The sequence below is a fragment of the Osmerus eperlanus genome, chromosome 26 (genome assembly GCF_963692335.1).
Source record: "Osmerus eperlanus chromosome 26, fOsmEpe2.1, whole genome shotgun sequence".
Lineage (NCBI taxonomy): Eukaryota > Metazoa > Chordata > Actinopteri > Osmeriformes > Osmeridae > Osmerus > Osmerus eperlanus.
The window spans coordinates 173,915-187,276 of record NC_085043.1 but is presented as its reverse complement, the minus strand read 5'-3'; the positions used below and the strand labels follow the sequence as shown (position 1 = coordinate 187,276).

At 53.7% G+C, this 13,362-nt stretch overlaps 10 non-coding genes across 10 annotated transcripts; all 10 read left to right on the top strand.

Moving 5' to 3' along the window:
- The first annotated feature begins 423 nt into the window (after nt 1–423).
- LOC134013219 (U2 spliceosomal RNA) lies at nt 424–614 on the top strand. Its single transcript, XR_009928738.1, has one exon. It is a non-coding gene; the product is annotated as a U2 spliceosomal RNA (small nuclear RNA).
- Nucleotides 615–1,179: 565 nt separating this feature from the next.
- LOC134013404 (U5 spliceosomal RNA) lies at nt 1,180–1,297 on the top strand. The gene has a single exon (XR_009928893.1). It is a non-coding gene; the product is annotated as a U5 spliceosomal RNA (small nuclear RNA).
- Nucleotides 1,298–1,905: 608 nt separating this feature from the next.
- Nucleotides 1,906–2,096, top strand: LOC134013218 (U2 spliceosomal RNA). The gene has a single exon (XR_009928737.1). It is a non-coding gene; the product is annotated as a U2 spliceosomal RNA (small nuclear RNA).
- A 580-nt stretch (nt 2,097–2,676) lies between these two features.
- LOC134013403 (U5 spliceosomal RNA) lies at nt 2,677–2,794 on the top strand. The gene has a single exon (XR_009928892.1). It is a non-coding gene; the product is annotated as a U5 spliceosomal RNA (small nuclear RNA).
- A 594-nt stretch (nt 2,795–3,388) lies between these two features.
- LOC134013217 (U2 spliceosomal RNA) lies at nt 3,389–3,579 on the top strand. Its single transcript, XR_009928736.1, has one exon. It is a non-coding gene; the product is annotated as a U2 spliceosomal RNA (small nuclear RNA).
- Nucleotides 3,580–4,159: 580 nt separating this feature from the next.
- LOC134013402 (U5 spliceosomal RNA) lies at nt 4,160–4,277 on the top strand. The gene has a single exon (XR_009928891.1). It is a non-coding gene; the product is annotated as a U5 spliceosomal RNA (small nuclear RNA).
- A 598-nt stretch (nt 4,278–4,875) lies between these two features.
- Nucleotides 4,876–5,066, top strand: LOC134013216 (U2 spliceosomal RNA). Its single transcript, XR_009928735.1, has one exon. It is a non-coding gene; the product is annotated as a U2 spliceosomal RNA (small nuclear RNA).
- A 578-nt stretch (nt 5,067–5,644) lies between these two features.
- On the top strand, nt 5,645–5,762 carry LOC134013401 (U5 spliceosomal RNA). The gene has a single exon (XR_009928890.1). It is a non-coding gene; the product is annotated as a U5 spliceosomal RNA (small nuclear RNA).
- Nucleotides 5,763–6,360: 598 nt separating this feature from the next.
- Nucleotides 6,361–6,551, top strand: LOC134013215 (U2 spliceosomal RNA). The gene has a single exon (XR_009928734.1). It is a non-coding gene; the product is annotated as a U2 spliceosomal RNA (small nuclear RNA).
- A 577-nt stretch (nt 6,552–7,128) lies between these two features.
- On the top strand, nt 7,129–7,246 carry LOC134013400 (U5 spliceosomal RNA). Its single transcript, XR_009928889.1, has one exon. It is a non-coding gene; the product is annotated as a U5 spliceosomal RNA (small nuclear RNA).
- Nucleotides 7,247–13,362: the final 6,116 nt, after the last annotated feature.

Sequence of the window (13,362 nt, the reverse complement as noted above, 5' to 3'; positions counted from 1 at the left end):
CTTTTGGCCTTGGCTTTCGGCTTCCGTCCCTGCTTGGCTTTGGGGTTAGGTGCGTGCGTGCGTGCGTGCGTGCGTGCGTGCGTGCGGGTAAGGCTTTTGTCTTTGCTTCTTCTGTAGCCGTTTCAATTCTGTTGCCTTTTGGCCTGGGCTTTCCGCTTCCGTCCCGCTTCCTCTGCGGCTTTTGGCCTGGGCTTTCCGCTTCCGTCCCCGCTTCCTCTGCGGCTTTTGGCCTGGGCTTTCCGCTTCCGTCCCCGCTTCCTCTGCGGCTTTTGGCCTGGGCTTTCCGCTTCCGTCCCCGCTTCCTCTGCGGCTTCTGGCCTGGGCTTTCCGCTTCCGTAGTTTCGGCCGTTCTTGGTGTGGCGACCGAGTGGCCCAGCCGGTGCACGGAGGGTCCGCGCGCGGGGGGCGTCCGATAATGCGGTCATCGCTTCTCGGCCTTTTGGCTAAGATCAAGTGTAGTATCTGTTCTTATCAGTTTAATATCTGATATGTCCTCCATGCGAGGACAACATATTAAACGGATTTTTGCAACAGGGAGTCGGAACAGGGGCTCGCTCCGTCCGCTCCGCGCATCGCCCCGGTATTGCAGCGTCTCCGGGAAGGGTGCACTCTTTCTAAGCGTGTCAAAGAGAAAAGCTAGTGAAAAAAAGGGGGTGTGGGCGGAGCCCTGTCGGCCGGTGGCGTTTTCCCGCCCTTTTAGATATAAAAAAAAAAAAAAAAAAAAAAAAAAAATCAAAGGGGGGGGGGCTGTGAGTGAGTGAGTGAGTGAGTGAGTGAGTGAGTGAGAGAGAGAGAGAGAGAGAGAGAGAGAGAGAGAGAGAGAGAGAGAGAGAGAGAGAGAGAGAACTGGCTGACAGTCAGCGGCCGAGGTGAAAAATGGGAAGGCAATCGGAATGAGTTTTTTATCGCCGTGTCAGCCCACACCAACACGGAGTCGACTGGCTGGAAGGCGCATACGATAAACACGTAGGGATCTTAATCGAGAAAAAGCGATCCGTGAAATGGAGAAATTGCGGCGATAAAAGAGAAGCCAAGCGGGCGGGCGGGCCGAGCCCCTCCGCAGGCCCGTGGCGTTTCCGCGCCTTTTTTTCCCGATAAGGATGCGGTTCGCCGCCGCGGACGGGTGAGTCAGGGCCAACGGAGGGGTTGGGGGTAGGCCGTTTGGGCCGTTTCAAATCGGCACTCTGGTTCCCCTTCAGCACGCACAAGCCTTTCGCCTTTTACTAAAGACTTCCGTGGAGGGGAACGCCGACGAGTGGAACGTGGTATTTTTGGGAGGCTTTGCCCGAGGGAGGGCAGAGCCTGATGGACGTGTGACAAAAGCAGGGTGACAAAAGCAGGGTAAGGTTGGCTTTGGGGTTGCGTGCGTGCGTGCGTGCGTGCGTGCGTGCAAGGCAGGTTTTGTTTTTGCATCTTCTGTAGCCGTTTCAATTCTGTTGCCTTTTCCTTTGATTTCCTCTTCCGTCCCCGCTTCTTCTGCGGCTTTTGGCCTTGGCTTTCGGCTTCCGTCCCTGCTTGGCTTTGGGGTTAGGTGCGTGCGTGCGTGCGTGCGTGCGTGCGTGCGTGCGTGCAAGGCTTTTGTCTTTGCTTCTTCTGTAGCCGTTTCAATTCTGTTGCCTTTTGGCCTGGGCTTTCCGCTTCCGTCCCGCTTCCTCTGCGGCTTTTGGCCTGGGCTTTCCGCTTCCGTCCCCGCTTCCTCTGCGGCTTTTGGCCTGGGCTTTCCGCTTCCGTCCCCGCTTCCTCTGCGGCTTTTGGCCTGGGCTTTCCGCTTCCGTCCCCGCTTCCTCTGCGGCTTCTGGCCTGGGCTTTCCGCTTCCGTAGTTTCGGCCGTTCTTGGTGTGGCGACCGAGTGGCCCAGCCGGTGCACGGAGGGTCCGCGCGCGGGGGGCGTCCGATAATGCGGTCATCGCTTCTCGGCCTTTTGGCTAAGATCAAGTGTAGTATCTGTTCTTATCAGTTTAATATCTGATATGTCCTCCATGCGAGGACAACATATTAAACGGATTTTTGCAACAGGGAGTCGGAACAGGGGCTCGCTCCGTCCGCTCCGCGCATCGCCCCGGTATTGCAGCGTCTCCGGGAAGGGTGCACTCTTTCTAAGCGTGTCAAAGAGAAAAGCTAGTGAAAAAAAGGGGGTGTGGGCGGAGCCCTGTCGGCCGGTGGCGTTTTCCCGCCCTTTTAGATATAAAAAAAAAAAAAAAAAAAAAAAAAAAAGTGAGGTGAGTGACCTCAAAGGGGGGGGGGCTGTGAGTGAGTGAGTGAGTGAGTGAGTGAGTGAGTGAGAGAGAGAGAGAGAGAGAGAGAGAGAGAGAGAGAGAGAGAGAGAGAGAGAGAGAGAGAGAACTGGCTGACAGTCAGCGGCCGAGGTGAAAAATGGGAAGGCAATCGGAATGAGTTTTTTATCGCCGTGTCAGCCCACACCAACACGGAGTCGACTGGCTGGAAGGCGCATACGATAAACACGTAGGGATCTTAATCGAGAAAAAGCGATCCGTGAAATGGAGAAATTGCGGCGATAAAAGAGAAGCCAAGCGGGCGGGCGGGCCGAGCCCCTCCGCAGGCCCGTGGCGTTTCCGCGCCTTTTTTTCCCGATAAGGATGCGGTTCGCCGCCGCGGACGGGTGAGTCAGGGCCAACGGAGGGGTTGGGGGTAGGCCGTTTGGGCCGTTTCAAATCGGCACTCTGGTTCCCCTTCAGCACGCACAAGCCTTTCGCCTTTTACTAAAGACTTCCGTGGAGGGGAACGCCGACGAGTGGAACGTGGTATTTTTGGGAGGCTTTGCCCGAGGGAGGGCAGAGCCTGATGGACGTGTGACAAAAGCAGGGTAAGGTTGGCTTTGGGGTTGCGTGCGTGCGTGCGTGCGTGCGTGCGTGCAAGGCAGGTTTTGTTTTTGCATCTTCTGTAGCCGTTTCAATTCTGTTGCCTTTTCCTTTGATTTCCTCTTCCGTCCCCGCTTCTTCTGCGGCTTTTGGCCTTGGCTTTCGGCTTCCGTCCCTGCTTGGCTTTGGGGTTAGGTGCGTGCGTGCGTGCGTGCGTGCGTGCGTGCGTGCGGGTAAGGCTTTTGTCTTTGCTTCTTCTGTAGCCGTTTCAATTCTGTTGCCTTTTGGCCTGGGCTTTCCGCTTCCGTCCCGCTTCCTCTGCGGCTTTTGGCCTGGGCTTTCCGCTTCCGTCCCCGCTTCCTCTGCGGCTTTTGGCCTGGGCTTTCCGCTTCCGTCCCCGCTTCCTCTGCGGCTTTTGGCCTGGGCTTTCCGCTTCCGTCCCCGCTTCCTCTGCGGCTTCTGGCCTGGGCTTTCCGCTTCCGTAGTTTCGGCCGTTCTTGGTGTGGCGACCGAGTGGCCCAGCCGGTGCACGGAGGGTCCGCGCGCGGGGGGCGTCCGATAATGCGGTCATCGCTTCTCGGCCTTTTGGCTAAGATCAAGTGTAGTATCTGTTCTTATCAGTTTAATATCTGATATGTCCTCCATGCGAGGACAACATATTAAACGGATTTTTGCAACAGGGAGTCGGAACAGGGGCTCGCTCCGTCCGCTCCGCGCATCGCCCCGGTATTGCAGCGTCTCCGGGAAGGGTGCACTCTTTCTAAGCGTGTCAAAGAGAAAAGCTAGTGAAAAAAAGGGGGTGTGGGCGGAGCCCTGTCGGCCGGTGGCGTTTTCCCGCCCTTTTAGATATAAAAAAAAAAAAAAAAAAAAAAAAAAAAGTGAGGTGAGTGACCTCAAAGGGGGGGGGGCTGTGAGTGAGTGAGTGAGTGAGTGAGTGAGTGAGTGAGAGAGAGAGAGAGAGAGAGAGAGAGAGAGAGAGAGAGAGAGAGAGAGAGAGAGAGAGAGAACTGGCTGACAGTCAGCGGCCGAGGTGAAAAATGGGAAGGCAATCGGAATGAGTTTTTTATCGCCGTGTCAGCCCACACCAACACGGAGTCGACTGGCTGGAAGGCGCATACGATAAACACGTAGGGATCTTAATCGAGAAAAAGCGATCCGTGAAATGGAGAAATTGCGGCGATAAAAGAGAAGCCAAGCGGGCGGGCGGGCCGAGCCCCTCCGCAGGCCCGTGGCGTTTCCGCGCCTTTTTTTCCCGATAAGGATGCGGTTCGCCGCCGCGGACGGGTGAGTCAGGGCCAACGGAGGGGTTGGGGGTAGGCCGTTTGGGCCGTTTCAAATCGGCACTCTGGTTCCCCTTCAGCACGCACAAGCCTTTCGCCTTTTACTAAAGACTTCCGTGGAGGGGAACGCCGACGAGTGGAACGTGGTATTTTTGGGAGGCTTTGCCCGAGGGAGGGCAGAGCCTGATGGACGTGTGACAAAAGCAGGGTAAGGTTGGCTTTGGGGTTGCGTGCGTGCGTGCGTGCGTGCGTGCGTGCAAGGCAGGTTTTGTTTTTGCATCTTCTGTAGCCGTTTCAATTCTGTTGCCTTTTCCTTTGATTTCCTCTTCCGTCCCCGCTTCTTCTGCGGCTTTTGGCCTTGGCTTTCGGCTTCCGTCCCTGCTTGGCTTTGGGGTTAGGTGCGTGCGTGCGTGCGTGCGTGCGTGCGTGCGTGCGTGCGGGTAAGGCTTTTGTCTTTGCTTCTTCTGTAGCCGTTTCAATTCTGTTGCCTTTTGGCCTGGGCTTTCCGCTTCCGTCCCGCTTCCTCTGCGGCTTTTGGCCTGGGCTTTCCGCTTCCGTCCCCGCTTCCTCTGCGGCTTTTGGCCTGGGCTTTCCGCTTCCGTCCCCGCTTCCTCTGCGGCTTTTGGCCTGGGCTTTCCGCTTCCGTCCCCGCTTCCTCTGCGGCTTCTGGCCTGGGCTTTCCGCTTCCGTAGTTTCGGCCGTTCTTGGTGTGGCGACCGAGTGGCCCAGCCGGTGCACGGAGGGTCCGCGCGCGGGGGGCGTCCGATAATGCGGTCATCGCTTCTCGGCCTTTTGGCTAAGATCAAGTGTAGTATCTGTTCTTATCAGTTTAATATCTGATATGTCCTCCATGCGAGGACAACATATTAAACGGATTTTTGCAACAGGGAGTCGGAACAGGGGCTCGCTCCGTCCGCTCCGCGCATCGCCCCGGTATTGCAGCGTCTCCGGGAAGGGTGCACTCTTTCTAAGCGTGTCAAAGAGAAAAGCTAGTGAAAAAAAGGGGGTGTGGGCGGAGCCCTGTCGGCCGGTGGCGTTTTCCCGCCCTTTTAGATATAAAAAAAAAAAAAAAAAAAAAAAAAAAAGTGAGGTGAGTGACCTCAAAGGGGGGGGGGCTGTGAGTGAGTGAGTGAGTGAGTGAGTGAGTGAGTGAGAGAGAGAGAGAGAGAGAGAGAGAGAGAGAGAGAGAGAGAGAGAGAGAGAGAGAGAGAACTGGCTGACAGTCAGCGGCCGAGGTGAAAAATGGGAAGGCAATCGGAATGAGTTTTTTATCGCCGTGTCAGCCCACACCAACACGGAGTCGACTGGCTGGAAGGCGCATACGATAAACACGTAGGGATCTTAATCGAGAAAAAGCGATCCGTGAAATGGAGAAATTGCGGCGATAAAAGAGAAGCCAAGCGGGCGGGCGGGCCGAGCCCCTCCGCAGGCCCGTGGCGTTTCCGCGCCTTTTTTTCCCGATAAGGATGCGGTTCGCCGCCGCGGACGGGTGAGTCAGGGCCAACGGAGGGGTTGGGGGTAGGCCGTTTGGGCCGTTTCAAATCGGCACTCTGGTTCCCCTTCAGCACGCACAAGCCTTTCGCCTTTTACTAAAGACTTCCGTGGAGGGGAACGCCGACGAGTGGAACGTGGTATTTTTGGGAGGCTTTGCCCGAGGGAGGGCAGAGCCTGATGGACGTGTGACAAAAGCAGGGTAAGGTTGGCTTTGGGGTTGCGTGCGTGCGTGCGTGCGTGCGTGCGTGCAAGGCAGGTTTTGTTTTTGCATCTTCTGTAGCCGTTTCAATTCTGTTGCCTTTTCCTTTGATTTCCTCTTCCGTCCCCGCTTCTTCTGCGGCTTTTGGCCTTGGCTTTCGGCTTCCGTCCCTGCTTGGCTTTGGGGTTAGGTGCGTGCGTGCGTGCGTGCGTGCGTGCGTGCGTGCGTGCGGGTAAGGCTTTTGTCTTTGCTTCTTCTGTAGCCGTTTCAATTCTGTTGCCTTTTGGCCTGGGCTTTCCGCTTCCGTCCCGCTTCCTCTGCGGCTTTTGGCCTGGGCTTTCCGCTTCCGTCCCCGCTTCCTCTGCGGCTTTTGGCCTGGGCTTTCCGCTTCCGTCCCCGCTTCCTCTGCGGCTTTTGGCCTGGGCTTTCCGCTTCCGTCCCCGCTTCCTCTGCGGCTTCTGGCCTGGGCTTTCCGCTTCCGTAGTTTCGGCCGTTCTTGGTGTGGCGACCGAGTGGCCCAGCCGGTGCACGGAGGGTCCGCGCGCGGGGGGCGTCCGATAATGCGGTCATCGCTTCTCGGCCTTTTGGCTAAGATCAAGTGTAGTATCTGTTCTTATCAGTTTAATATCTGATATGTCCTCCATGCGAGGACAACATATTAAACGGATTTTTGCAACAGGGAGTCGGAACAGGGGCTCGCTCCGTCCGCTCCGCGCATCGCCCCGGTATTGCAGCGTCTCCGGGAAGGGTGCACTCTTTCTAAGCGTGTCAAAGAGAAAAGCTAGTGAAAAAAAGGGGGTGTGGGCGGAGCCCTGTCGGCCGGTGGCGTTTTCCCGCCCTTTTAGATATAAAAAAAAAAAAAAAAAAAAAAAAAAAAAGTGAGGTGAGTGACCTCAAAGGGGGGGGGGCTGTGAGTGAGTGAGTGAGTGAGTGAGTGAGTGAGAGAGAGAGAGAGAGAGAGAGAGAGAGAGAGAGAGAGAGAGAGAGAGAGAGAGAGAGAGAACTGGCTGACAGTCAGCGGCCGAGGTGAAAAATGGGAAGGCAATCGGAATGAGTTTTTTATCGCCGTGTCAGCCCACACCAACACGGAGTCGACTGGCTGGAAGGCGCATACGATAAACACGTAGGGATCTTAATCGAGAAAAAGCGATCCGTGAAATGGAGAAATTGCGGCGATAAAAGAGAAGCCAAGCGGGCGGGCGGGCCGAGCCCCTCCGCAGGCCCGTGGCGTTTCCGCGCCTTTTTTTCCCGATAAGGATGCGGTTCGCCGCCGCGGACGGGTGAGTCAGGGCCAACGGAGGGGTTGGGGGTAGGCCGTTTGGGCCGTTTCAAATCGGCACTCTGGTTCCCCTTCAGCACGCACAAGCCTTTCGCCTTTTACTAAAGACTTCCGTGGAGGGGAACGCCGACGAGTGGAACGTGGTATTTTTGGGAGGCTTTGCCCGAGGGAGGGCAGAGCCTGATGGACGTGTGACAAAAGCAGGGTAAGGTTGGCTTTGGGGTTGCGTGCGTGCGTGCGTGCGTGCGTGCGTGCAAGGCAGGTTTTGTTTTTGCATCTTCTGTAGCCGTTTCAATTCTGTTGCCTTTTCCTTTGATTTCCTCTTCCGTCCCCGCTTCTTCTGCGGCTTTTGGCCTTGGCTTTCGGCTTCCGTCCCTGCTTGGCTTTGGGGTTAGGTGCGTGCGTGCGTGCGTGCGTGCGTGCGTGCGTGCGGGTAAGGCTTTTGTCTTTGCTTCTTCTGTAGCCGTTTCAATTCTGTTGCCTTTTGGCCTGGGCTTTCCGCTTCCGTCCCGCTTCCTCTGCGGCTTTTGGCCTGGGCTTTCCGCTTCCGTCCCCGCTTCCTCTGCGGCTTTTGGCCTGGGCTTTCCGCTTCCGTCCCCGCTTCCTCTGCGGCTTTTGGCCTGGGCTTTCCGCTTCCGTCCCCGCTTCCTCTGCGGCTTCTGGCCTGGGCTTTCCGCTTCCGTAGTTTCGGCCGTTCTTGGTGTGGCGACCGAGTGGCCCAGCCGGTGCACGGAGGGTCCGCGCGCGGGGGGCGTCCGATAATGCGGTCATCGCTTCTCGGCCTTTTGGTTGAGATTAAGAGCAGTATCGACCTAGATCGATACTAATCGAAATCTCTCCTTGGGCCGTGGGCGATCGACCGGCCGGTGGGCGTTACCCTTTTCAGTTGGTTTTTGTCCTTATCATTTTGAATTTGATTTGTCTTGATACTGTGTTTGATTTCTGTCTCTGTTTTGTTCCCAGGTCCACAGACGGTTACCGGAGCCAGTGCTGGAGGAGGAGTCACTCACCGGAAATTTCCATTCTTCCACTGGCCTAGCCTAGTGCTAGGCCAGGTGAGTGCCTCCAAGGCCAGTACTTTTCCGGTCCCCCTGTGGGCCTTGTCTTGTGTTTGTACAGTTTAGCCTGTTTTTTTTGTTTAGCTTCTTGTTTGTTCTGTGTGTCCTATTTGTTTAAGTTTTGTTAGGTGTTTCCTTTTTGTCTTGTTTATTAGTTTGTCCATAGTTTGTTTGTCCATAGTCCTTTTTGTGAGTTTAAGTGTTTGTTTTGGTGTAGCCTAGCCACCAATCCTTGATTGGGGGCAGGTGTGTCTAGTTAAGTGTTGTTTGTCAGTGTTTTTCCGTGCCGCCAGTTGCCAGGCCTAGCAAGCCAGGTAATTGGTGGGAGGTGTGTCTTGTTAGTGTGAGTGTTTGTCTCAGTAGTTTTCCGTTTGGTGTATTCTTGTTTTCTTGTCTTGTGTCTAAGTGTTTTTTGTGGTTAATTTCTTTTGGCCGGTCTTTTCAGTTGCTTTTCTTTGTTGATTTGGTTTTTGGTGGGGTGTTTGTGTAGTCCAGTTCAGTGTTCGTTACCCTCCATTGTATTGTTAGTGTGCCTCTTCCCCCCCCCCCCCCCTCCCCTACCCCCCCCCCCCCCCCCCACACCAGTGTTTGTCTTCCCCCTACCCTCTTGTGTTGGTGATCCCTCCCCCCCCCCCCCTCCTGTTCCCTCTTGCTGTGTCACCCTCCCCTCCCACGTTTCTGATTGTTTTTTGTTCAGTGTTGTTCGTGCCTCCAGGATGTCGGCCGCTCGTGCCGGCATGAGGAGGCACAACAGTGTGCGTTTCTTGTTCAAGGTGGTGGGTGGAGTGAAGGTGGAGATGTCCAGGTTGGACTTCTCCAGGAGGTTGCTACAGAGACTGCTCAGGTTCACACCGGCCGAGCTGAACTGCATCGTGGCCTTGCCTGCTGGGCAGGGCTTCGATGTCAGTTTCAGCACGGTTGTGGTGCTGAAGGAATTCTGGACACGTTTTGAAGTAAGCAAAGATCAAGTGACCCAAACGTTTTGCGTGGAAAAACTGACTGACAACACCTTGAAAGTGGTGATTGTCAGGATGTTTAATGAGACTGTGAACCCCGAGGATATCTGTGTTTGGTTGAAAAGGTACTGCACAGTTAAAGGGGTTCCAGTTAGAGTGAAGGATCTGGATGGCATATGGAATGGAGCTTGGAGAGTGCCCATCCAGCAGGTTCCAGATCCGACAGGTTTTGAAGGACTGAGGCAGTTACCCTCAATCATAGTGTTGGGGGAGAACAGGGGCTTCGTGCACTACATGGGACAGCCAAAGTTATGCAGAAAGTGCATGAAGCATGGGCACCTCGCGGAGGCGTGCCAGGAGGTGGTGTGCGGAAAATGCCGGGAGATCGGGCACGTCTTCGCGGAGTGCCCAAATGGGAGAGCTTGCAACTTGTGTGGCGAGCTCTCCCACCTGTTCAGAGACTGTCCTCAGTCCTTCGCCAACAAGCTCCGGGCGGTCAGGGCGCCCGTGGAGCCTGTGGTGGCCGGTAGGGGGCCCGTTGAAAAGAGGGCGGAGGTGGCAAAAGAGGTGGCGGAGGGAGCAAAAGAAATGGAGAAGGTAGCGGAGGAAGAGGTGGAGGAAGTGGTGGCGGACCCTGTTTTAATTCCTTTTAAGCAGGTGGCCGCCGAGCACAGACAGTCAATGGAGAAAGAGCAGAGCGCGGGAGAGGAGGCTGGGGGATCTGAGGAGACAGGAACCTCCAGCCCCTCTCCCAGCACCAGTGACTCGGCGGCCAGCGATGATTTTATCCAGTGTGGGCAGCTTTTACTTGGCAAACGAGATAGAGATCTGTCCGCTGACATCGATCCAGCCAGTAAAAAGGGGAGGCCTGAAGTGAGCTCTGGAGAGTCAGATTCCTCTCCTAGGGTATTTCCTTCCAGCTCTCCGAACCAAGTGTCGTTTTTAAACTTAAACCTTACGACCTCCACCCCCAAGGAGAGCTCAGGCCTCCCCAGACGCGATAAGAAGAAAAAAGCAAAAAGCGAAGAGGTAAGTATTGTTTTATGATTTTAGTACCTGTTTTATTGTTTTACCCTCTTTTAAGGTTCCCACGTTTTTAGTTTTATGCACGTCCTTTTAACCCCTTTTACCCTTTTAATGGCGCTCACTTTTAGCACCATAAATGTAAGATGTATCACAACCACTTTTAGGGCGCAGTCCGTTTTATCATTTTTAAGTACTGTAAAAAGCGATGTGATTTTATTACAGGAATGTGGACTGCCTTTTAAAAACTCCTATTTTAAGTGGGAACGGATGTGGAGCCACGGGCCCTCCTGCTGGAGCGGCTCCAATGCTAACAAAAATGACGGAGTGGCGGTTTTAATAAAGAATCCACATGTGTTGGTGAAGGGGTGCACTGTTTTTAGAAATGGACGGGTGCTTTTACTGAACTTGACTTTTTTAGGGAAAGATTTTAAAGTAATCAATGTGTATGGTTTTAGTGATAAAAACGAACGTTTTACCCTTTTAGAAGATCTGCAGTCCCACCTGCTAGGTAGGGCTCCCCTTATTTTAGCAGGGGATTTTAACAGTGTTTTAACCAGGGCTGACAGAAGAGGTGCAGGGGTTGATTTTAAGGTAGACAAGGCATCGACCTTTTTAAACAGTATGGTTAGGGACTTTAGATTTACCGACTGTTTTAAGACCTTGCATCCCAGAGAGGAGGGCCTCACCTGGTTCAGTGATGATGGCACCAAAGCCTCTCGCATAGACTACTTTTTTACCAGGGACGCCCCCCCAACCGATGCTAGATTGACCCCGGTTTTCTTCTCGGACCACTCTATGCTGTCCTGCACCCTTTCACTATCCTCGGGTGTGACTGTAGGGAAGGGTCTGTGGAAACTGAACTGCTCCCTGTTGGAGGATGAGGAGGCCGTAAGGCAGTACAGGGAGCAGTTCAGGGACTGGCAGACCCTCCAGGACTGTTTTGACACTAGAGCACAGTGGTGGGAGATGGTGAAGGGTAGGACCAAAGCCTTTTTTAGTCAGTTAGGGAGAGATAGGAAAAAGAAAACAGATAGGTGCATGGTGGGACTGCAGAAACGTTTAGAAAGATATTTTATTTTGCGAAACCAGGGCATTGATTTTAACGATGAGATAAAAGCAGTAAAACAAGAGATGGCTATTTTATCGTGGGAAAAAAGCAAGGGGGTTATTTTAAGAAGTAAAGAAAGAGATGTAGAAGAGGGAGAAAAATGCACCAGGTACTTTTTTAAGAAAATTTTAAGTAGGAGTGGGACTATGTCCAAATTAAAAAACAAGGAAGGAAATATGATGATGGAAACTGATGACATTTTAAAAGTTGTAGAAACTTTTTATGGGGAACTGTTTGGGGAAAAAGAAATTTTAAAAGAACGAACAAAAGAGGTTTTAGGGTTTTTAGAAAAAACAGTCAACCAAGATGGAACACTAGAAAAAGACTTTAGTATGGAGGAATTGAACAAGTGTTTTAATGGTTTTAAGAGGGGGAAGTCTCCGGGGGCAGATGGGCTGCCTCTGGAGTTTTATCTCACCTTTTGGGACATTTTAGCACACGACCTCCTGACTGTTTTTAAAGACTTAGAGGACCTCGACAGACTTCCAGACAGTTTTAGAGTAGGGATAGTGTCATTACTCCATAAAAAAGACGACAGGACTGACCTGAAAAACTGGAGACCCATCACGCTTTTAAATTTTGATTTGAAACTTTTTAGCAAACTTTTAGCCAACAGAATGTCCACGGTTTTAGGTTCAGTGATCCACCCGGATCAAACCTGCGCCATCCCGGGAAGGAAGATCACCGACAGCCTCGTACTGATCAGAGACGCCATCTGTCTTGCGAGAGACAGAAACATTCGTTTAGCAGTACTAAATTTAGACTTTGAAAAAGCTTTTGATCGGGTTTCGCACCAGTACCTGTTTCAGGTACTGCAAAAAATGGGCTATCCGGACAGGTTTATAGCGTGGGTGGGGCTGTTGTATAGGGGTATACACAGCAGAATCCTTGTTAACGGGAAACTCACAAACGCAGTTCATGTCCTCTGCGGCGTCCGTCAGGGTTGTCCGTTATCTCCCCTTCTCTTTGTCTCCTGTATCGAACCCTTGGCGCAGGTCTTGAGAAGGGACCAACGGATCACTGGGCTGGGAGTCCCGGGGAGCGGGGGACTCTCAGCCAAATGCGTTTTTTACATGGACGACGTGAACGTTTTATGCACCGACCGACCCTCCATCGACAGGACTCTGGACAGGACTGACTGGTTCGGACTGGCGTCAGGGGCCAAACTGAATAGAGACAAAACAGAGGCCCAGTTTCACGGCCCCTGGCGCGCACAGGACTTGACAGGACTGCCACTCACAACGCAAACAGACTTAAGGGTTCTAGGGGTAAAATTTGACCGGCTAGGGCTAGGCAGCGGGAACTGGGGTGGTCTACTTGGGAAGACTAGGCAACGACTGGCTTTCTGGGGACTACGTGACTTGACCATCGAAGGACGTATTTTAATCATAAAAACTGTGATTTTACCCCTGTTTTTATCCGTTTCAGCCATCTTCCTGCCTCCCAGAAGAGTGCTTTTACTCCTCGACCGCATGGTTTTTTATTTTGTATGGAAATCCAAGTGGGAGAGGCTGAAGAGAGAGGTGGTGAAGAGGAGTGTTTTAAAAGGGGGGAGGGGCCTCCCAAATTTTGTTGTGTTTTTGTCCAGCAGGTACACCGCACTCCACGTGAGCCTGGCCAGCCAAGACACCAAGACGGGCCTGTTGGTGAGGTTTTGGCTGGGGGGGTACCTGCGGACCTTGAGGCTCCTCCCCATCGACCTGAGGGTCCCGGTGGCTTTTAACTTGCCACCAGCATATAGTATTTTAAAAAAGTTTTTGAAGGATTTTAATCTTGAACAGCAGACAGAGCGAGTTTTAACTAACCATCGTTTTATTCTCTCTGTTGTGCAGGAGGGGGAGCCGGTGAGTCCAGTGCGCGGGCTCGCGCTAGGCGAGCCCTCCACGGTTTGGCGCAACGTGGCCCATCCTGCTCTGCTGAACCGGCACCGCGACCTCAACTGGATGGTGGCCCATGAGATCCTCCCGGTCAGAGCCGTCATGCACTCCCGGGGCATGGGAAGAACATCGAGGTGCCCACGGCCGACTTGTGGCGGAGAGGAGACCGTGCGGCACCTGCTCTGGGAGTGCAGGGCCGCCCGGGACCTGTGGATCCAAGCGGGGCCCCTGATAACCCCGAGCCTGCCAGCAGGGGAGGTCCTGAC